We start from the raw sequence: 24053 nt of genomic DNA, 5'->3' as shown, positions 1-24053 counted from the left end.
TGAGTCTCTGATGCACTGATTTGTTTACCCTAATTAAGCAGATATAAAATAACCAACAAAAAATACAAATACATGACAAACACATAATGAAGCATACATAAAATAATTGACAAATATATAGCAATTTCCTTTGGGGCTATTAATGGTATACTATAAGTAGCTGTCTAGCCTATCTTTTAAATTTTTTTTATTTTATTCATGATAGGTACACAGTGAGAGAGAGAGAGAGAGAGAGAGAGAGGCAGAGACACAGGCAGAGGGAGAAGCAGGCTCCATGCACCGGGAGCCCGACGTGGGACTCGATCCCGGGTCTCCAGGATCGTGCCCTGGGCCAAAGGCAGGCGCTAAACTGCTGCGCCACCCAGGGATCCCTAGCCTATCTTTTAAACTTTAACTATATTACTGGCATGGCTGTAAAAAAATGTGATGGTCTGACCTATTGGCTAGTGAAACAATCATTCATCCTCCATACTGGTTCTGAAAATATGAATGTCTCAGTAAATTCAGATATAGCTAATGACTATTTTCAGGATATAATGGAGAAAAGGGCTAATGGCAGCTCTTTGGTTTTCCAAATATCAGTTACTTAAATGTTTCCAAGTCTTCGTTTTCCTCGACTCCATTTCTTCATACCCTGTAGACAGAGCTACCCTTTTCTATCTCTTAATAATGTTGATTTACTTAAACAAAACAGAAGATTATAGGGGAAGGGAGGGAAAAGTGAAAATAAAACAAGACAAAATCAGAGAGGGAGACAAACCATAAGAGACTCTTAATCATAGGAAACAAACCGAGGGTCACTGGGGGGGAGGGAGTGGTATGGATGAAAGTGGTAACTGGGTGATGAACGTTAAGAGGGGCACATTGGTGTAATGAGCACTGGCTATTATATAAAACCGATGAATCGATGACCTCTATCTCTGAAACTAATAGTAAACTATATGTTAATTCCTTGAATTTAAATGTAAATAAATGAACTAACAATAACAACAACAACAAATTTGGTTTACCTGGCTGTCATGTCAAAGTTAAGGGAAGGGGGAGAAAGAGTTCTGGTGGGTAGCCTGAACAAGGTAATGGTGCTTAAGGAAAGTTCTCAGTTTCTACAATAGATAGCAGGATCAGGACTGAGCATGTCATGTGAGCTTCTAGCAGCAGTTCAACTATCAATTTCTTTGCTTTGTTTCACTTCAGACTTATCACTTGAGTTGTTACTTTGCACTACTTTGAGGGCTCTTGACCTGCAGATCTGCTGTCCTGCCTGGACACTCTATGTAAGTGGTGGGTATAGTAGTTCTACCCATTGTTCTCCTCAAATGCAGGAACATAGATGTAGACCATTTGAAACCTTAGGGATCATACCAGGTTCTACCATCTTCTTGAGCCTTAATCTATTATTAAGGCTTGAAAACTGTTTAGGGAATCTTCAGACTAACCATTTACATATTTTTTCCTTATCTCTAATCTCCCTTGGCATTGTAAGCTTTTTTTTTTTTTTGGCAAACTTCAATTTTTATCTCCTTTAGGTCTGCTGGCCCACTCTCCTCCTCTACTGCTGACTTAGCTCTGTGCCTGTGGGGTTGTTAACAGATCCTCCACATTCTCAACATTTTCTCCTTGCATTTGCAACCTAGGTCTTCTTTAAGGACACTGGTTCCCTGCAGCCCAATTTCCTTTCCCCTAGCACATATACACATATGTAATTGGAGGAGGGGAGTGGCCTGTAAAGGGTGATTGGCCAGGCAGCTTTCTCCTTTCCCACTAGAATTTTCAGATATTTGCTAAACTATGTCCATGTTCTCCCCTAAATTGTTCTCTTTGGTGGATCTTGCCATTGAGCTACATGTAATTTATTCCTCCTCATAACTCACATTTATGGCCCTGGAAATGTCCTTAATGGACAGCCATAAGTGAATTAGGCAATAGGTCCTTGGTCTTACTTGGAGATGCTTGCGTGTGGTTTCCTCATCTGCTTTCAGTGACCCATTAAACAACCTAACTTTACAGTTCCTTGATCTTGGCTTTTCCATGGACCTTTGTCTCCATATGCCCACAGGAATCTATTTTCTCAGCCGCATCTACTATGTATGCTCTCTCAACAAGAACCTCTCATATCCCATCTTTTCTCTTGAGCCTACCTGCTCTTGACCACTTTTGTACTCCCAGTTTTGAATCTTTTATTCTCTCCCTGTTTCCAAGCTACTTTAGGCTTCATTTTCAGGACCTCATAGTCAGTCACTTGAATTTCTCTTTCACCAGCTCCCTTGAACTTTCAACTCAATCTCTTTACAACCCCCCTACCCCAGTCCTGGGTCAGTTCTCTTATTGAACTTTGCTATTTCTAGACTCAGTCAGAACTGGTATAATAAAGGACAGCACTAGAATAAAATTATTTATTTTGATGGCATGCACTTTACATCCCATCCTGGTACTGTTTGACAGGTCCTAGAAATGCATGCAGACTATATAGCTCACACTCTGTCCCAGAGCCCAAACTACCAGCGCTGAAAATGACTGAGTCCCCTAACTGGGAAAGGGTGATAGATTAAGCTGTTTTAAAAATTTGTTTACATGTGCACATACATAAAGTATAATTTTATAGAGATGAGCAAATATATCTTATATACAAATTGGCAGGGAGAGATTTAGGAGAATTTCTAGTATTTTTTTTTCCTTTTGGTTTAGTTTACACTTTTCTCCTCCTAATGATCTCCTACATCGTTATCACCCTCACCTCATAAACATACACCAGGAAAAATTATGTCATACAGTAAAATTATGTCAACCTAGAATATATCTGCGTTTTTTCACCAAAACTCATATACTTGAGATACATACAAATTCATACTTATAATACACATATGTATGTGGTAAACACACTCATATACATAATACATGTATGTATATATACACACATGCATTCATAATACTTATATACATATATACTATAGATATGTAGGCTTTTTGGTTGTTGTTTTAAAAGGTGAGATCATAGCATATACATCTTCAGATCAGAAACTAGCTCCTTTACCTCCCAATCCCAGGGCTCTTTCAATCATACTATATTGAGTCCCATAAATTAGTATAAAAGACTAGTCTTATGATACTTACAACTTAATGTGAGAATATGCTATAACATATATAAATTTTCAGGCCTGAGATAGGGAGAAAATAGAGAAGACCAAGAATTCAGGAAAGTTCCTGTTAATGGTTCAGTGGTGGTGTAGATAGACCAAACTGTTTTTATTGAGCCAAATTTACCAACCAGTGGAGACTCATTAAGACTCCCAGAATTTGAAGGGGCATCAATAAAAGAGAAATTTGTGTTGAACAGCTATGTGAAATATCATATGAGAGGAATTCACTACCCATCTTAATAGAGCTCTTTTTACGGAGAAAGCCATGGATAGACTGTGGTTGAAGATCCTCCCTGGGCTCTAAAGCACATCTGGAAAGGCTCAGCTTTCAAACTGGAGCTCCTTTTGCAATGCTGGAAATATTTGTCTTGAGTGTTAGAAAGCTATTTCCCAAGATAATAAAACTCGTGGCAAAATATGAGAACCTTCATGTTTATGGAAAAAAAAACCCACACTTTCTTAATGGGGCCTATATGGATCTATTTGTCAAGAGTTATCCAAGTGTGCACTTGGTGAATGTCTACTGTCCCCAAAGTACCCTGAGTCCTGGTCCATTCAGTCATCACATAATTTAGGGGCATGCAAAAATTATGCCAGGTACTAGACTAAAGGGAGAGAGTATGGTTGCCCAGACCTCCCACACCCAAGTGGGAAATGTACTACTGAGTATCCTGTGTGCTTGTCATTTCAGATAATTCAATGTGGAGTTTTTGACCTTCACTGACAAAAAAAGTGAGGAATGAACAAATGTTCCTTCAAGCCAGCTAATTCTTTGGTTGTTATGAAGCTGATTGGATCTTTTATATGCATTCCAAAGGCTCGAAAGAGAGTCCTTGAAAGAGAAATCCTATAATTCTACCAGAAGAGGTTTGTTACAGAGACCCCTTGAGACACCCCCACAGCAGGAGCACTTCAACTCTATCGTTATGTGATGTTTTCTCACATTATAGGGCACCTGACAGTTGAATAGAAAATTGCTTTTGGTGCTGAGTTTTCTGAAATAGTTTAGGAACAGTACTAGCTTTTAGCCCTTCATTGTGTATATCATCTTTTCCTTTCAGTGCTCTGCATCTGTATACATATAATTATAATAGGATTTTTTTCCATACCTACCATGTATCAGATTCTCTACTGGGCACCACACAGGCATTTTTCTGATACAGTCACCTTGCCAGTCATTATTATCCTCACTTCAGAAGGGAGGTTCAGAGATTTGAGGGAGTCCTCACAATGTCACAGAACTGCAAGAGGCAGAGGAATGATGCTCAGACCTCCATGTTTCCAAAGCCTGGCTTGAGACCCCCGGCTGTCCAACCCCTTCCGCCTCCCCGCCTACCCAGCTCTGGATCAAAAGAGAACCAGGAGGTGGAGACTAAGTTGAGACAGAAGTGTATTCTACCGGGTTAGTTTTTAAAGGAGGACCTCATTTCCTGAAGTTGAATATTAAGTGTTTACAGGATGTACTTGATATTAGTGCAAACATATTTCCCAGAGTTGGGATTGTCAATGATGGCTGTTCCGCACAAGTGCTGTGAGGAACAGTGGGAAGGGAGAATAGGTTGACTTTTTAGGGAATGAGACAGTTTGAGAATGAAGAAGAAGACAGAAAGTGAAACTCTAATTCCCAATCCTGACAAAATATCTCTAGGGTACTTATGGCTCATCCAATGCTTGTTTCTCTGTGTAATCAGATAAGCTAGCTTTTAGTGAGTGTAAATTTCTCTGGATCTTTTTAGTTAACTATTTCTAAGTATAGGTGACTGCCCAGATAAAGTGGCCTAAAGTCACGCTAGATGAAAAAAGTATCCCGTGAGACTGGATGCCACCATATAAATATACTCACATTTAAATTTAACCCTTCCTAGCTCTTATATTTGTTTAATACTCATTTTGCACAATATCTCCTTTGCAATAGATTCCTGGATGATTGGTGCTTTCATGTCAGTATTTATTCAAGAAAGGAGACCAACCTCAAAAAGAGTGACCCTTGAGAGCTTACCCATTGATTCCATGATAGAGCTGGGGATTAAATAGCTCTGAGGTGATGCACTGTATGTGATTTTTCTTATAACTTTTCATGTGTTACATCAGTACACTCATCAGCTGAGCATGTCTGCATTAGCTAAAGAAGGTATCCTGATCGATGTCTGCCCATTCTTTGGATAATTATCACTGTTTGGTAAAAGATTAGGAGTTTTGAACTCACCTCCCTGGTAATGAAATCAACTGTTTGGTTAATGTTAACATTGCACAGTTAATGCCTGAATAATTCCTCATCACCCCTCACTCTCTACCCTTAATCCAGCCTGGGTTTCCCTTCATCTTTGCAGGTTTCTGACCTACTTTGTATTTGCCAGATATCTGGAGGAACTAATTCCATATAGTAAACCCTGTTCTCTGACTAGAGTCCAATGATCAAGAGGTCCCAAGAACAAGGCATTCGATAGCATTATCCTCTCTTGTCATGCCATATGTGCATATTAGTGGGAGATGAAATTAGCTTACTATGTATTTTAGAAATAAATATCAAACTATTGGAAAATTCTCCAATGCATCTAGCAGCAAACCTTTTGTTTTCCAACTTTAATTTTACTATAAAGTTAAAAAAATATTAATCATGACTCCATCTCAACTGTTTTTACTTTGTGGGAAATATGAGATCAGTGGGTGAGAATCTGGCATGGGGGTGTGTATATTTGCTTGTGTGTGTTACTTATGGCTGTTAATTATCTAAGAAAGGCAAGTGCTCAAGTGAAGGGAAACAGACAACGGTTCACAGTGATTATGAAGCTGTGTTTGTATTGCTGCCAACTCTTGAGGAAAATTTCGTATCTGTTTCTACAGAAAAAATACTGGAAAATATCAGTGAAAATGTACAAATGAAATCCTGAAAGCCTTAAAGATTTATGTCTCTTGATAATTCAAAATAGAGACAAATATTATTATTTATGAAGATTAAATTCTTATGTTTCTATGCTACAATATTTAGTAGTAATAGTTATTCCCATACACTGTTTACATTAATCCTGACCATACTAATTCAGGGGATGAGCTGCTATTTATCTTTGTCTGTTTATGAAGCCAGTTTGTTAGGCAAATGATCAATGTAATTTGCTTACAGTCATTCAGAAAACCAGTAGTCCTCAAACATTTGAGAAGCATCTTTATACAAGTGTTATTTTACTTTTATATAGAATATTCTTCTTTACCTAGACATTACCATGTTAACTTCAAATCCAACAGGCCTATACTGAAATATTCAATTTTAGGATAAACCAGTGTCCCCTGCTGACTCCCTTGTTTTTGTTGAGATAACTATTCCTCCCATCTTGGAACCTCAAAGTCTTCCTTAATGACTCCTCTTCCTTAAAGATTCCTCTCGTATTATGCATATTGATTCTGTCAGAATATCCCAAAATTCTGTTTTCTTAGTATGTTTTGAAGCTATCTTTTTGGTTCATTTCCAGCATCTCCATCTCAGATCTCTACTAATCTACTGGACTTATTTTTCATCTCCCTGCCTACCATTTTTCTTCCTCCAGTCCATCCTATACATCAGTTTCTCCATCTTTTGGCATCTGTAAACCACTAGATATCTCAGGTAGAAACTTATGAGTTATATGTAAAATTTTAAAGTATTTTCATAATTTTAAAACAATAGTAAACGATTTTAAAATGGTAATAATAGCAATTATGAGTATTTATAATAATTATAACTGATAATAATGAAAAAAAACAAGTATATTGCAACTTTCCTCTTACATGAGGATGTAGATAACTAGCCCTAACAGAGTTTGAGCAGTAGATTCCGTATAGTCTATTTCTTCATTTATGCTTTATTTCTACTAAATTGGAAAGACCTAACTTAAAAGTCATTGTGAGAATAATAGAGAAGGAGAGAAAATGGCATCCATGGATTACAGTACCTACAGGCAAACTGCACCCTAGCAGGGCTACAGTGATTATACCACCCAGCCCACTCAAGAATATGCACAGACCATCCAGGCATATGGGTGGCAAAGTTATGGAACCTATGGACAGCCCAATGATGTAAGCAGACTGACAATACAACTTCTCATGGACAGCCTCCCACTGGTTATTACTACTCCAACTATCCTCCAGGCATAACGTTAGCCTGTCCAGGAGTATGGCACTGGTGCTTATGATACCACCATTGCTATGGTCACTACCATCCAGGCCTCCGGTACAGCTCAGTCTGCATATGGCACTCAGCCTGCTTACCCTGCTCTTGGGGAGCAGCGGGCAGGCACCACACCTGCAAGACCACAGGACGATAACAAACCTGCTGAAACTAGTCAACCTCAACCTAGCACAGGGGGTTACAACTAGTCCAGCCTAGGATGTGGACAGAGTAACTATAGTTATCCCCAGGTACCTGGGAGCTATCCTGTGCAGCCAGTCATGGCACCACCATTTTATCCTCCTACAAGCTAATCCTCTACACAACTGACTAGTTATGATCAGAAAAGTTACTCTCAGCAGAACACCTATGGGCAGTTAAGCGGCTATGGACAACAGAATAGTTATGGTCAACAAAGCAGCGAAGGGGAGCAGCCACCCACTAATTATCCACCACCCCACAAACTGAATCCTACAGCCAGGCTCCAAGTTAATATGACAAACAGAGCAGCAGCTGCAGGCAGCAGAGTTCATTTTGACAGGACTACCCCAGTGGCATGGATGTTTATAGGCAGAAGTCTGGAGGATTTTCTGGACCAGAAGAGAACCGGGGCATGAGTGGCCCTGACAACAATGGCACAGGAAGAGGGGGAGTTTGTGGAGGCATAAGCAGAGGTGATGGGAAGGAGGACACAGTGGAACAGGTGCTGGAGAGCAAGATGGCCTCAATAAGCTTGGTGGACTCATGGATCTTGATCTAGACCCATCTGTAGATCCAGATAGAGATTCTTATAACAGTGCAATTTATGTGCAAGGCTTAAATGGCAGCATGACTCGAGATGATCTGGTGGACTTTAGGCAGGATGGAGTTGTTAAGGTGAACAAGAGAATCAGACAACTCATGATATGTATCTACTCGGACAAGGAAACAGGAAAGCCCAAAGGCTATGCTACAGTGTTCTACAAGACTCCGGAACTGCCACGGCTGTTCTGGACTGGTTTTATGGGAATGGTTTTCAAGGGAGAAAACTTCAGGTTTCTCTTGCTTGGGAGAAGCCTCTGATGAACAGCATGCAGGGTGGTATAACTCCCCATGAGGGTAGAGGAATGTTGCTACCCCTTCCGTGGAAGTCCAGGGGCCCCAGGAGGTCTCAGGAGAGGCTATGGAGGTCACAGAGATGGTTACTTCCCCCAAGAGAGGCCCAGGATTCTTGAAGGAATCCATCTGGAGAAAGACATAACCAGCACCAGGTTGGAGACTGAGAGTGCCCCAATCCAGGGTGCGGAAACCAGAACTTCACCTGGAGAATAGAAGCAACCAGTGTAAGGCCTTAAAACCTGAAGGCTTACTTCTACCATGCTTTTTACCCTTGGGCAGTGACTGTGGCAGAAATGGCCCTGATGGCCTACAGGGAAGAAGAGGGGGGGCTCATAGACCACAATGGTCCTGGTGGAATGTTCAGAGGTGGTCATGGTGGAGACAGAGATGGTTTTCATAGTGGCTGGGTCATGTATCCAGTGGCTTTGGTGGATGAAGCTATATTTATATTGTTGGCCACAACATTATGATTATTCCTTGCCTGTGCCTTAGTATTTTTCACCATTTGTGAAGAAAGATTAAAACAAGTTAAACAGTATAAAAAAGAGTCATTGTGAAGAGCAGCAAATACTGGGTGGTCCTTCAGCTAGTTCTGGTTTTTCTGATCATACAAGGATTCAGAAATTATGGAGAATTTTCTACTGTAGACATCCAGCACCCTATCAGGAACTAATTAGGTTGAAGGCATGCCCTTCTCAAAAGTGGGTGAAATGTTAAGATAACTGACCAATGGATTTCTAATGATTTTTTGGTTGGATTTGTTATAATTATTTCTTCATATTCATTTTTGACATTCAAATGTGTCAAATATGGCCAATAGCACTGATTTCTTTCTTCAATAAGTATGAAGTATCTTTAAATAGTAAGAAAGAAATTCTTTTCAACTAATCTGTTTGTATCAAAAATTGGTCTTTTTAGGAACTTTTCCTCTCTCTTCCTAAATGTTAAAAACTATATGTTGTCTCTGAAGTAATAGATTCAGGATCCTCCAGATATTGAATGTTCCAATTAGATAAGTCATTGTAAATTAAAGAAATCTTTTTTACTGGATTTTTTTTCACTTAGTGTTCATTTCAGGATCTTTACTCTTGACAGCTAGAATTCCTAAGTATGAAGAAACAGAATCTTCTATTATCAACCCATTTTCTTACAAAGCATGCTGGAAATTCTTGGCTACGATCTGATCATATTTATAGCATTTCTTATTTCTTTCAAACTCCAGTCAAGTTCAGGAGACACACTTACATTGACAACTGTGAATAAAGCAGTGTTGGATTGCCCTGAGGTGTAGTTTCTGTCATTCGTGTCTTTGTTGTACATATTGATGGTACTGAGTCAATAACAATCCTAATGCACTATTTATCTACACCAAGGCTTACAAAATTATTAACAAACAAGAAATCTCTTCCCTTCTGGCATTAGTGTTAGTGATAAATAATTGTCAATCATGTCTCCTTTTACACATGTGATCTACTTTATACTGTGAACATCTCTGATTTCGTACACCTCTGAAGAAAAATATCTGCTAATAAAAACGTAACAAATAGTAAATGTTCTTTTGCATTGTATTCCACTGACCTATTCATATTCTAACAGTTTCATAAATGATTTTGCAAATGGTTTATTCTGCCTTTCTCCATAATGTTACTAATTTTCACTGGATTTATTTGCAACTTTGAATGGTACCTTTTTAGTTTGCGTTTCTTCTCTGCTTTTAGTGGAGAAATAGCAATATTTTACTAAAAGCTTTTGTTTTTCATTTGTTTTGGAAAAACTTGATAGATATACTTGAACTCTGCCTTGAAAATTAGAAGAAAGCTTCAGTGACTTCATACTGTTATTTGACAACATTTTGTAACAGACAACACATCAAGAACCAGGGATGATGGAAGGCTGGTCCACAAAGTCCAATCTTGAGATTTTCATCATTCTACTTCCTGTTTGCAATTTTCCTTTTGTGCTGCTTATGAAGATGACGTATTAGTAGGGAACTTTGTTCTGCACACAGATTCACTATGTTCTCTCTCTGTAAACCTCTTCACCATTTACTTTGACAAGTTTATGTCATAGTATGTCATTTATAATACTGTTTTTGTATTTTACTACTTTTATATGTCCAGTGGATTAATTTTAAACCATTAGTTCATTTTACATATTGGCACTATTAAACACAATAAAGCAGTTATAAGAAAAAATACAGTCATCAAATATAGACGCTACTAAGCAAATTTTGTGAAAATGAGTCAGCTGAAATGAATAGCTCTTGTTTGCCAGATGTTACCTAAGACAATCAATCTAAATATTCCATGTATGTGAGATATTTTAAATATAAGCGCTATAAAGAATCGTGATCTATTTTTATGCGAATTATAACTCACATAACTCTGTGTTAGACTATTGGCAACAACTAGTTTTTCACAAGTCTCATATTGAAAAATGGTGCTTTGTCCCTTGACTTAATGTTATTTTATCAAGTTACCATCTTTAAAATCCCCCCAAATAATAATAATAATAATAATAAAAACCTTTCAGTGGCTCTAATAGCTTCTGTGATAAAAGTGGAACTCCTTAGCCTGACATTCTCAAGATCCCCTCAAAGGGGCTCCATCTTACCTACTCAGATTTCTGTTTTATCCCTGCAGATTCACCCACATCTCATACCCAGGATGTCTGCTGGAAGATGGTTAATGTTTTGATTGTTTAAGGCAGTTGTTCATAATCTCTCTGTTCTTTCCTCATCCTATATGCCAGAACTTGTTTGCACAAATGGACCAGAAATCTTGGCTTTATTCTCCTCCTGGCAGCTCAGGTTCTTGTGTGTGAATGGAAGGGGATATGGGGGCTGGGAGATTGGAAGCACATTTAAAATGCATTTTCAAACCATGTCTCCATTATTTGTTCGTGAACCATTCTTTCTAACCGGTTTTCACTCATTGCTTCCCCAAGTATGTCATTTGCTTTCTTGTTTCAACTTAATATTTACATCATTCTAATCATCTGAAAAACTTTCTCTGCCTTGTCTACCTTGCAAATTTTTCAGCTCCTAATGCTTTTCCCACCTCCTTAATAAAATCTTATTTACCTAGCTTGTCTGACTGCCTTTTCCTCTCTATAATTTCTCTTGAAATTACTTTCATCACAATTCTTTAGTTAGTAGGTTGCTTTGAGTCAGTGGGTTGCTCTGAAATATATACTTAAGTTGTATATATGCCTTCAATTTCAATGACTGTCCATTGGCCCAAAATAGATTATAAGTACCGTGAGGGAAAACATTGACTTATATACCTATGCATCTGATCCAGGGCTTTGGCACACTGCGTGATTGACAAATGTTGTGTTTGAGTAAACCTGTTTCCCATGATTTTGCCACACATATAAACTAAATACAAGAATTTAAGAAAAACATACCTCTAAATAAAACATTCTATCTAGAAATTTTCATTCATTCTTTAGAGCTTCCTCATCATCTGATTTGTATCAGTGGCATTTTTACTTATTTATTTAACAAATGCTAATATAGTATACACTGTGTTGCTCTTCTATGCACTTTATACAAATGTTATCTCATTTAATTTTTAAGATAGCCCCATGCAGTAGGTACTATTATCCCTATTGTACTTAGGAGGAAACTGATTTACTGAGAAGTAACTTTGCTAAGGTCACATCATTAGTCAATAATAGAGTCAAGATTCAAACCTACATTTTTAATCACTGTGCTCTAGGAATTTAAGCAATACCTTTCTCTAAAAAATAGGTTTCTCTCTTTGTTTGTAGGCTGGATGTTAAATCACTTAAAAATAACTACATTTTAGTGAAAAGAAATTAGGACACATTTTATGTTGGCATTGCATCAGAGATTAGTGGACATAAAAAGGCAGAAATTCAAAGCCTAAGAAGTTGTCTAATCCAAGTCCTATGAGACTTTCTGATGACCTTTCTGCCATGGGTCATTATCTTGATAATATACTATAGTTACCCAGTGTCTAATTTTGTTAGTTTGTTGTGAGAGAGAGAGAGAGAGAATGAGAATGAGCAAGTGTGAGCCAGGGAAGGGGTAGAGGAGAGAGAGTATCCTAAGCAGGGGCTCAATCTCATGACCGTGAGATCATGATCTAAGCTGAAATCAAGGGTCAGGTGCTTAACTGGTTGAGCTTCCAAGGCACACCTCCCCCTAATGTCCTGTTTTAAAGTGTAATATCTTTTGAAGTAATCAAAAGGGGGTACATATCACAGACAATGACCTCGTAGAGTAGAAGGTACCCCTAGCTGCTGTTCTACAGGAGCAAGCCATTTCTACTCAGCTATATTCCTTAGGACCAGCTTTTCTCATTGGACACATATTATTTGGTGCCTTTCAATCTGTGCATAAATTGGACTGAATAATGAATGAAGTAGTTCTGCCTCTTACTAAATTAAACACTGGAAATTGTTTACAAGTTCTGTTGGCTCAGTCACAACAAGTTCTGTTGGCTCTTTTCCTCTCACTGAAGAATTTTTCTGGGATTCTCTTTTAGTTTCTGGTGGGAGGTACACCATAACTCATTGCCCTTTGGGTTCACGCTACCATTTCCCATTGCCTCAAAATCTATTTTCCTCTACTTTCTTTTCTTTTTGAAATCTAGAGTTCTTTGAACTTTTAAACTTAGGCTTTTTTCTTTTTAAAAAATATAGTTCCCTTTATGAACATGGCTCTTAATTGCTAAGACTTCCGTTTTAAAAAAGATTTATTCACTTAGAGAGGGAGCATGAGTGGAAGGGGCAGAGGGAGAGGGGGAGAATCTCAAGCAAACTCTGATGAGTGTAGAGCCTATCACAGGGTTCGGTCTCATGACCCTGATATCACAAACCTGAGCTCACAACCTGAGCCAAAACTAAAAGTCAACATTTAACTAACTGCACCACCTAGGTCCACTATTGCTAAGACTTCCTAATAACTAAAGGAAAATTGCAATTTGGTTTAGAAAATACGTTCTTCCAGGAATATTTACTGTCTATGTTTACACAACTGAAGTGTAGAATTGAGTATTATTTGCAGTGAGAATATGGTAAAAATCAAATGTGATTTATTTTATTACCAATAATGTCCCTAGGTTTTTCTAAAACTATCATAAAAGTTTAGGTCTAGATTAAATATATTTACTACCAATCAATCTTCTTTGGGAGTTGGAAGCCAAGGAGGCTTCATGTTTTCTCTATGATGTTTTATAAATTTGGGATAATTATTAATAGTAATATATTGATATTGACTTCCTGTTTGCTTTAAAATATATTTCACAGTGATTTACTTTGTTCTAGATGGAAGAAAAAGAACTGGTGGATGGTCCTCTACAAAGAGTTAAGGTATTAAAATTTCCTTGTAATGAAGTGTGAGACCATGTTCTCTGTAAGTAGCAATCTAAGAATGGCTGGAAAGGGATTATTAAATAGGCATAGGTATAAGAAAACATTTTTTATGCTTACTAACGGCCCAAAAGAGCAGTATAGTAATAGGTAGAGAAATTGAAACTCTTGAATAATGGTTCTCGTGTTTTGGAACTGAAGGTACTAACCTAGAAGACATTTATGTCTTGAGATCTGTGGAGTGAACTATATTTTTCCAGCTTGTGTGGAGAAGGGAGGGGGGACCATAAAATGATTATCAAGTGACTAAATCTCAGAGAGATTTGAAAATTTTGTGATTTGAACCTTGATTTGCTAATGGTGAAATCTTCTCTTTTAGGATGCCTAAATCTATAGTTACAATTTGTGTCTGTTTAAGCAGAAATTCTCTTAGAGCCAGGATATTATACTAGGGCCATTTTCTTTGTTGAGTGACTAATGTAGCAATATACATAAGGATAAAAATCATTCATTGGATTCTCTGTTTCATGTCCCCACCCTGGGCAAATCCCATGTAGATCCCATGTAGAGTCAATCTTAGATTGACTCTAAGATGTTCCCTGTGGCTCAACTCGGTGGTTCATATTTTCATGTTCAAAGTCTCCTGTAATATTTGATGGATAGAAATGATCACCCCCTAGTTCTGTTTTAAAATTCTATCTTAAAACCCTTCCTTTTGAGGACACTACATAATATTGCTCCTTTTCTATTTCTCTGACCATTCCTTCATGAATTTTTTACTGATCATCTTTATTATGATTCTAACTATGAACAATTGACCCTTAGCCTTCTTCTCTCTTTATATACTAGTTCTCAATCTGGACATTGGGTAAGATGGGGTTGAGTGTGCAGAGGGGAGCATAAAATGTGCTGAATATTTTTTTCAGACCAGCACACGTGTCCAAATACCTCTCGCCCATATCAGTTGAGTAATGGAGAGAGGAGTAAGGACTGGTATATTTTCATATTCCCTCACAGTTATGCTGGCTGCATTGAGGGGACACTGTGGTAAAATTCTTAGGGATCTTATTCCTTTCCAGGTCTTCAGCTCTTGCTCTAGTGTAATGACCTCTCTGTACCACATTTTCAAAATGTGTGCTAAAATTTCCCACATAGTCATTTCACTTACCTCATAAAACTACTTCCTTTTTCTATTTTTCTCTCTTTGTTAGTTAACAGGACTTATCAGCATTCTCCTCGGTATATGGGCTTAGAGTTAGAGTCAGCTCCAACTCTAGAGTGATAGGTCATTGCTGTCATGAAACTTATAGTCCTATGAGGAATTCAGATATTAATCAAATAATCTCCTAATTAATTAAATGTAATTTCAAATAAGAGCTTACAAAAAAAAAAAAAAGAGTATGGCACTATTGAAGTCTAGACAAAGGAACATTATCCAGTTAGCAAATGTGTATGTGCAAGGCAAGGGGTCGATGTTTAAATAATGTATGGGAGTCATTTAATCAAAGTGATAGAGTTGATGGGTGAGGAATGGTCTTTCAGGAGAATGGAACAGCATGTGTAAATATGCCCCACATTGTGTTGAGGCATAGAGGTTTTGAGAAAAGAAAACTGTAGTCACAGCTTAAGGAGACAGTAGGAGAAGGAAATTCAATGAAATGGTGTCATAAGAGCTGGCAGGGTCCTTTAGAAACTTGTAGGCTCTGATTAGGATTCTTTCTATATATTCAGACCTTTGGAAACGCATTGAAGAGTTTTGAGCAAGTTAGAAACATGATCAGATTTTAGAAGATCATTCTGGATAAAAGACACAGCACAAAGAATATAGTAAATTGTATTATAATAGCATTATATGGTGACAAGATAATAGTTGCATTTGTGGTGAGTACAGTATAACATATAGAATTGTCAAGTCACTATGTTGTACACCTGAAACTAATGCAACATTGTGTGTCAACTATATTTCCATTAAAGAAAAAGGAAAATATCTTTCTAGGTAAAATGTAGGGTACAGTGAGAAGGGTTAGTCATGGGGAGACCATCTGAAGGATGTTGCAAGAAGTTATGACACTTTATAATAGGTGAAACAGAGATGGAGATTGAAGAACATGGACTAGAATCAATAGCAGAGATGTGGAGAGGACCTCAATCATGACTACAGAGCAAGATGGGCTGGAAGCATGTTTCCATGCATCTAGAGAATTGGGAAGACTTGGGATTTCAAAGCAAAGTTTGTTTCTTGGTAGCGATGGTGCTGGAGAGACAAGTAGAGACCAAATTATGAAAATCCTTCTGGGTGATTCTGAGGGCAAAGAAGAATGTCTGAAGGATTTTGAATAGGGGATCACAATCAGAAGGGGGGGCTAGAGAAGTCTTTCTGGTAGTATGGAGGATGGCTTTTGTAGAGGGTGGTATGAGACAGGAAAACATAATGGGACATAAACTAACACGTGTGACCAGAGAGAGGAGGGATTACATCCAATAAACATGAAAGAAATAGAATCACCAGTATTTGGTCCTTGATTGTGTGTAGGGAGTGAGAAAAAAGGGTGCCCAGGATGAATCTCTGGTTTCATGGGCAGGCAGACAACAGTGTCACTCACTTTAATGGACACTACATTAGGAGGAGATTGAGAAGAAGGTGCTGAGTTTAGATTTATTTAAGTCTAAACAAATTTAAATCTTTAAATCTTTATTTTTTCTCTATTTCTCCACTTGACATCCATGGTCTATTGTTCTTATTAGTTGGTTGGTTTTATTATGAATAAAAGTACCCACCTGTTCGTCTCTTGCTCCATGCCTCTTATGAAATTAATTGAGAAACTGTTATTTTTCATGTAAGACTTTTAATTATTTTTCATTTAGCTCCCAGAGGCCATTGGGCATGGATGCCTAGTAAGTAATTGTTAATAACAAACATGATTATTTTGGGCATGGTGATAATGGAAATTTATTCCTGCCAAAAAATCAGTGCCAATTTCAACCTGGCAGGAGTTTTCAAATACTGAGGAGGGGAGTCTTTTGCCTCTGTTTGGAGAGGACTATGCCTTTCTCTTCCTTTTAGTCACTCACTCAAGGTTGACACATGGTATTTTTAATCAATTTATGTAAATAATATCATACAATTTTCAGCCTAAAATGGACATTAGAAGTTACTTAGTATCCCGGACAGAATCTTCAGAATATTTCTCTTTCAGTGACATTATCATATATATTATGTCTCTGAAATCTTTTCAAAACATTTGAGTTAGTCGTTGAAGCACCACTAGAGATCTGTAGTCACATTTCCTGCATATTCACTGTTCAGTCATCAGTGAAACATTTTTAAAGTGTTTAATTGCAGACTGCTGCTGCAAAGTACTTAACTAGTAGCATGGTAAAAATAGAGTCCTGGTCTTAAGCTGGTAAAAATAGAGTTTTGGAGCTAAATTCCTTGTCTCAACCCAGATCTATTAATTTGTAGAATCTGTGTTATCAACCAGTCATTTTAACCGTCGTGGGTCTTTATTTCATCTTCTGGGTCAGGTTCTGTTGATATTTAATTATGTATTAGCCATCAGAATAAATTCTACTGACATGAACCATTAATTAATGTATACAATATATTTATGGAGCACCTTCTAAATGCTGAGTTCTGACCAGGCTGATAAATTTAATACATATTTATTTTCCAAAGAGAGCTCTTAAACTGAAGAGGGAAATAGACAAGTGAACAGGCACTGATAAAACAGTGTGAGATAAACTATGTTAAGTAGCCACACAAAGTTCTAAGGGAGACCATACAATGTAGGTGATCTCATCTTGAGAATTAAAGATTGAAGTGAAATAGTTCATGCAAAGAAAAAAAGAAAGAGTTTTCATAGGAGATCAAAGTAGAGAAAGAGGAAGACAAGATAAAGCAATTGTAAGTTTCTTGATTTAGGTACTGAGTAGAATGAAAGACTAGAATAGTGGGCAAAGGCCATATTATAAAGGGTATTATATTTAAAATTATGGAGCCTCTGACAGATAGCTTTAAACCCCTATGTCTAAAATCTTAGAAATAACCAAAGAGGCATAGGGAATATACTCTTCAATCTCAAAACAATATGCTTTTATTCCTGAACAGAAAAACCTTTACTTGGAAAACATATGATGAAAGAATAGGAAATTCTGAAAAATACAAGTTCTTTTTGAATTATGAGCAATATCAAAATCATAAAATTGAGGCACCTGGGGGGCATAGTTGGTTAAGTGTCTGTTTTCTGTTCCGGTAGTGATCTCAGGGTCCTGAGATTCAGCCCCACATCCAGCTCTGCGCCCAGCAGGGAGTCTGGTTGAGATTCTTTCTCCTCCAATGAAAAAATCTTAAAAAAAAAAAAAAAAAAAACCTGTAAAAACATTGTCATGATAAAAAAAAAACTTTGAAAAAGGGTGGGAAGCACTCTGAGTGTCTTTTTCTTTGAGTTCCTTGTCATAGAAAATAATTCCAGTTATACCTCATTCTCCATTCTCATGATTATATTTTCCTTCCTCAAGACCTACTTGATAAAATACTCTGGGAGTTCTGAAATGCAAGAAAATGTCCTTTAAAACTAGACAGCTGGTGATACTAAGAAATTTGGAACTCATCCTAAAAGCTGAGGTATATAGTAAAGTGGTTATCGGCCCCATTTCCAGTATTCCTGTGTTCAGACATCTAAGAGATTGTTTGTGTTAGGCCCCTGGGTTGGGATCTGAGTGACATCTATATCCTGAAATCCAAACACTTGCTTGGAACTGGGAACTTTTGCTTCTCTAACTCTTTCAGCCAAGTACATAAGGAGAAAAGAGACAAACCATGTTGGGTAAGTCTGTTCCCAGCAGTTCTGCTCACTGGCCTTTGAGTACTAGGCACATTGCCTCCATGTACCTTTGGTCAAAAGGCATGAAAGGGATTTTTTGACATCTTGCATTGTAAGCACATAATGTATTCATTTGAAAAATTTTGAATTTTTGCTGCTCATATTAACTGCTAAGCAGTGAAATTAGCTGTTAAAAAGCATATACACTGGGGGTCATTTTGGGAAAGAAAAGAATCATTTCTTACCTTGTTCTCTAAAACTGTACATTCCTTGGAGGTTTGCCCATCCCAGATTCTACAATAAGATGAAATAAATCACTTTTTTAAAACTAAGATATGATCTTGAGTGCTTTAAAGTGTGAAATGATTATTAATATTCAGGTGTCAGAGAATGTTTATAAAGGAGAGTTTTCAGGTTCGTGATCATTCTTTAGACAAGAAAAAATGTAAATAATTACTTGAAGGGGATGATTAGAAGAGGAAAAGAAAAGGAGAGAAATGGGAGAGATTGATGGGTGGGGAAGGTTGATTCCAGACCAAGCACTCAGGGATCTCAGTTCTATTTTGGGTTTTCTTTTATACATCTTGCACTTTGCACTAAGGTAAAGAGTTACAGAATTTCAGGCTAGCTTTTCTAACCATAATGAGCAAGCATTTATAGAAAGAGTGAAAAGTTTTCTCAGCTGAGTACACCTGGTACATCTAAATATTAATGCAAAACTCTAGGGAATGCATTTCATGGCCGCTATAAGAAAGGTGTAATTTAATATAAGTTGTGGTTATTTATTACTAAGAGGTACAGAAATAGATAAATAGAGATTACTTTTTCTGTATCTTCTTTCAGTCTCAAATGGCTTTAAATTTTTTTTTTACATACTTAGAGTAGAATTTATAAAGACATTTGGGAGTATCTCCTACCTCAAAGGAAAACTATAATGATATTTAATAGTTTCAAATATTTCATAATATCTAGTCAGTTCTGGGTACATTTATACTGCATGAAAAAAATCCAGTTCATTGGTTGTCTTAGAAAACTTGCTTTCTTCAGAGACTAGACTTTCAAATATATTTTAATGGTTGCAATATTCCTGTTGTTCATTGTTGGGGCTGTACTTATATTACATTTCTCTGCAGAGTTATTGATGATGTATCTATCCTCATTCTGCATTATGGCACTTGGCAAAACACTGCTTCCTAATTTGAACTTTTCTGTGTAACCTTCAGGGGAAATGGATCCATAACACCATTGCATCAACTTTTTTAGTAAATTATATTATTATATATCCATTTATAACTTACCCTCTAAGTGATCTCAGTCATAGTTGATGGCTTGGTTTCATTTCTATAGCAGTTATTGCCCTTGCTCATCTCACAGGACAGCAGTATCATTTAGGACGATGGCTTCTGGGAAGTTCATTTCACCCCTTCTGAGTGGGTTCCATGTAACTAGGAAGGAATTTTATTTCAGTAGATTTCTCATATGAGGACATGAGGGATATTACTGCCTACAGTCCCTCAGTAAGAGATGATCAGCTTGTAAGCAGTGCTAGGGGAGAGGAACTGGAAAAAGTTCTGATGCATACTGACTATCACTTTCATCATGCTCCCTATGAGGTACTCCGACACATGGCCTCCTGTAAATTTTGAAATGACTCTGAAATCTGGCTACTAATTAGAGGCCTGAGATTTAAAAAACTTTTTATTTAAATTCTGGTTAGTTAACATAAAGTGCAATATTGGTTTCAGGAATAGAATTCAGTGATTTGACACTTACGTGCAACACCCAGAGCTCATCACAAGTATAGAGGCCTCAGATTTCACATAACTAGCCTAGGACACATTGTACCATTGATAAATTATTAAATTGGCATTTGACACAAATATGACTAACCCCTTAAACTTCACTTGTTTTCCCCAAAGTGCAAATGAGGGAGCATGGACTATTTCTTAGTTACAGAGAACCAAGTATCAACTGTTCTCAGTTTTCTTATCAAATAGATTAAAGTCTAAACAACAGCAAGGGAATAAATATGTGATTTTTGTACAAACTATTTGGCTATTTTTTAAATATTTTATTTATTTATTCATGAGAGACACAGAGAGAGAGGCAGAGACATAGGCAGAGGGAGAAGCAGGCTCTCTGTGGGGAGCCTGATGTGGGACTCAATCCCAGGACCCCAAGATCATGACCTGAGCCAAAGGCAGATGTTCAACCATGGAGCTACCCAGGTTCCCCATAAACTTTTTGGCTGTTGATACCACTTTACATACATACCACAGGCAGTGGCTGAAGTAAGGCACACACAGAGATCAGACTTTGATGTTAATTCCACTGTGGGCTGTAAGTATAATCTCCGCTTCCTGTGTGCCTCTGTTATTCTAGGTCTAACTCTGAGGGAGCCATGATACTCGTTTCAGTTTGAGGTATTCTCTAAATTAGAAGAACCGTACATAAGTTGGTTTATTTTTAAGTTCAAAAGGCAAAAGTCATAAATGGAACAATTCTATATAGTACTGTACTCTGATTTTTTACTCTAAGAATTGCCAAATGCTGTGAAATAGGTCAGGCAATTAAAGTATCTTTGTATAAAATTATGATATAATTTTCTTATAAGATAGGTGTTAAATTATTCCCTATTATCAGCATTTTAAACAATTTCTTCTATATCCTACTTGGATAAGTAATAGTAATACCAAAAAATCATGGAAAGGTAGAGCTGTACTCCTAGGTCTTCACACTGAAGAATAAAAAATTCAGGTATCAAAAGATAAAGTAATTTATTCAAGGTCATTCTGCAATATAGCAAAAAAAACAAACCCATATTCAGAGCTAAGACAAAAAATTCAGATCTTTGACTTGAAGCTCAGTACATACTGTGCTGCCTTATAGTACAGTAACTATAAAACCTTGTATTGCCATTTTGAAATTGCTCATGTCCTTTTATCCAGATGTTTCTGCTTTACCTTTCTCTATAACAGGAATGTAAAAATGTTACTTTCATTTCTAGGAACAGGTGACCTTATCTACTATATCTAGTTCAATGCTTTGCACAGAGAGGGTGTGCCACAGACATTTGGGTTAATGATTGTAATTGGAAACTGGTTGATACTTTTTCCAGAATTTGACCATACTTGAACAGGGATGAGGTCTATAAGGGCTGATGTATTTGAACAGGTCACATGTAGTATCTTGTTCTCTGATGTCTTCTTTTAATGTAAAGTGCTTGACTCACAATTTCCACCGAAGGCTCTGCTCATATGGTTGTCCCTATTAGTGAGTAAACCAAGGTCACTGACCCAAGAACCAATTGCAGCCTATTTGTAGATTGGCCAAAACTCTAAAAAGTAACGTACCATGAAAATTTTTATCTAAAAAAGAATGATGAACAATTAGCTAGGGCAAATTATCTCTCACTCTGGTGCTATAAAGACACAGAAAGCAAATAAGAAATCTGAAACCCAAGGTAGCAGAGGCCATGAGAAGTCACACACAAGTCAGAATAATGAGGAAACAGAGAACATAACATATACATAGTAAAGGGGATGGTATCAATTGGATACAGCTTCTTGGTGAGACTGGAGACCCACTAAAATGTTGCAGATAATAAAAGTGGAAAAATACATTTATGATTCTGAGAATATGTTAAGGTATCTTGTATGCTTGAGTGCCTTAGATCCTTTGTCCTTCTGGTTCCACTTCTTAAGAAATGAAGTTCCTGAGTTTCAGTGAGATTCCTAATCTTTACTGTCACATTGCCTTTAGAGTTACTTGCCTATTTCCTTTTTTGAAGATGTATACATGAATTTCTGTTGCTTACTAAGTAATATAACTGGACTTCTGGATCAACCCTAGAAGGCTTGTTACAGGGATATCACATTCAATGCTGTTGTTTTCTGTATGTCAGTCATATTTACCATGATCCCGAGTTGCACACCCTTTCTTTAGGCTCAGCCCAATTTCCATTATCTTTAATACAGTATAAGGCAACTATGATAGAGATGTTCTCTAGAGTAATCTCCAGGTATCTTTCCAAAGCTGTTATGCCTCAAGCACTTCCTTTAAGCTTTAAGCATCTGCCTTGGACATGGTCCTTTTGGGCCACTCTCAACAAAATATATGGAAGGAGATCTGGAACTTGGTATTTTTTTATTTTTTTTTGGACTTGGTATTTTTAAATGGAAAAAAAAAGAAGAATTTGCTTCTGCGCTAAGCAGCAATCATAGTCTAATATAAGTATGCCACTGAAAGCCCCTATGCCCTGCTCTTCCTTCATGGACCCTTGTGGCTTCTTTCTTTTTGATATGTTACCTTTGGCAATCTTAGTATTCAGGACATGCCAGTGAAGTTGGCTGAGTCTGAACCATTGTGGAAGTTTGGCTTTTGCCTAGAATTCTTCTTGCCTGTTGATATATGTACTGGCCATCTGGACTTTATGCTTATGTGAATTCTGTTATCTCAGAGGTATTATGTCTAGTAAGCAACTTCTCATAAATTTTATCTGTACAGTTATTCTATGGATGCATTACAAATATAGTCAGATTAGTGCTGTTTCAGGTTTTGATTTGTTATCTATTCTAATGTTGCCTAGCAACTAGGGAATGCCCCAATTTGTAACTCTAAAGAGTTCATGATACCAAATACACATCTCATTCATTTTCATTGAGCGTTATGTGGCTTTTTGAAGTCAGATGTTCAAAAGTATTGTTTTACAGATGAGAAAATGGAAAGCTGATAACTGGTTTTTATTAATAAAGCAAGTGACTAGTAGACATATTAGTAGAACTACATATTTAGATTCCTAATCTAAATTATGTTGTTCCAACAAACTATGTTGCATTTAATTTTGAGTATAAGCGAAATAACCATCCTAGGTTGTATTTACCAAATAGTTATTATGTACCAGATCATAGGCTATACATTTCAAGTTTTTAAATTATGATATGGAAGAGAGAGTCTTCTAGATGAGGTAGATAGAAATGGCCAATCAAGATACATCTGAAAGAAATTAATTTACAGTTTATTTTAATAAATTATTTTAATAAATGAGATTACTGTGAGCTTTTGTAGGTATGAGCAGTATTTTACTAGTTGCAGTGTAGATGTGCCACAGTGGCAGGAGGTAATTGGACAAGAAAGATATGCAGACCAAGAATAAGACATTTTCTTTTGTCATATTTAGCATAAGACAAAAATATATCTTCCAAAAAAGAACATTTGTGGTAGACACTTTCCTTCCTTTAAGGCATGACATCTAGTGGTATCCATTTACTTCCTTTGTGGCCATTTTAACTCTGGTCCTGAATTGGACAGAGCTGAAGTATCAGCATGAAGTGAAATGGGTTCTTGTTAAAATGTCCTTGGGATTGCCATGTGTTTCAGTTCTTATAGGTGACTGTCATGCATGGTTGCCAAGTCACTGAAGAGACAATGTTAGTATGATGACCTTGGGCACAGATGGAACCGCAGGATAGGATTCCTTCTTTTCCCTTCCATATAGATAGTTTGAAGCTCATT

At 37.1% G+C, this 24053-nt stretch overlaps 1 protein-coding gene, 1 long non-coding RNA gene and 1 pseudogene across 8 annotated transcripts in view; 2 read left to right on the top strand and 1 right to left on the bottom strand.

Annotated features, from left to right (window-relative positions):
• The window catches only part of NRG1 (neuregulin 1), a 1144545-nt gene that overhangs the window by 420017 nt on the left and 700475 nt on the right, over window positions 1-24053 (top strand). The gene's annotated exons all lie outside the window — the stretch shown is intronic.
• Window positions 7041-8846, top strand: LOC100685954 (annotated as a pseudogene).
• LOC119869519 lies at window positions 18785-23067 on the bottom strand. The gene is made up of 4 exons (XR_005371502.1): window positions 22848-23067; window positions 20814-20969; window positions 19838-19984; window positions 18785-18833 (listed from the first exon to the last, which is right to left on the bottom strand). It is a non-coding gene; the product is annotated as an uncharacterized LOC119869519 (long non-coding RNA).

This window comes from Canis lupus, chromosome 16 (assembly GCF_011100685.1).
Source record: "Canis lupus familiaris isolate Mischka breed German Shepherd chromosome 16, alternate assembly UU_Cfam_GSD_1.0, whole genome shotgun sequence".
NCBI lineage: Eukaryota > Metazoa > Chordata > Mammalia > Carnivora > Canidae > Canis > Canis lupus.
This window is presented reverse-complemented; position numbering and strand designations above follow the sequence as displayed.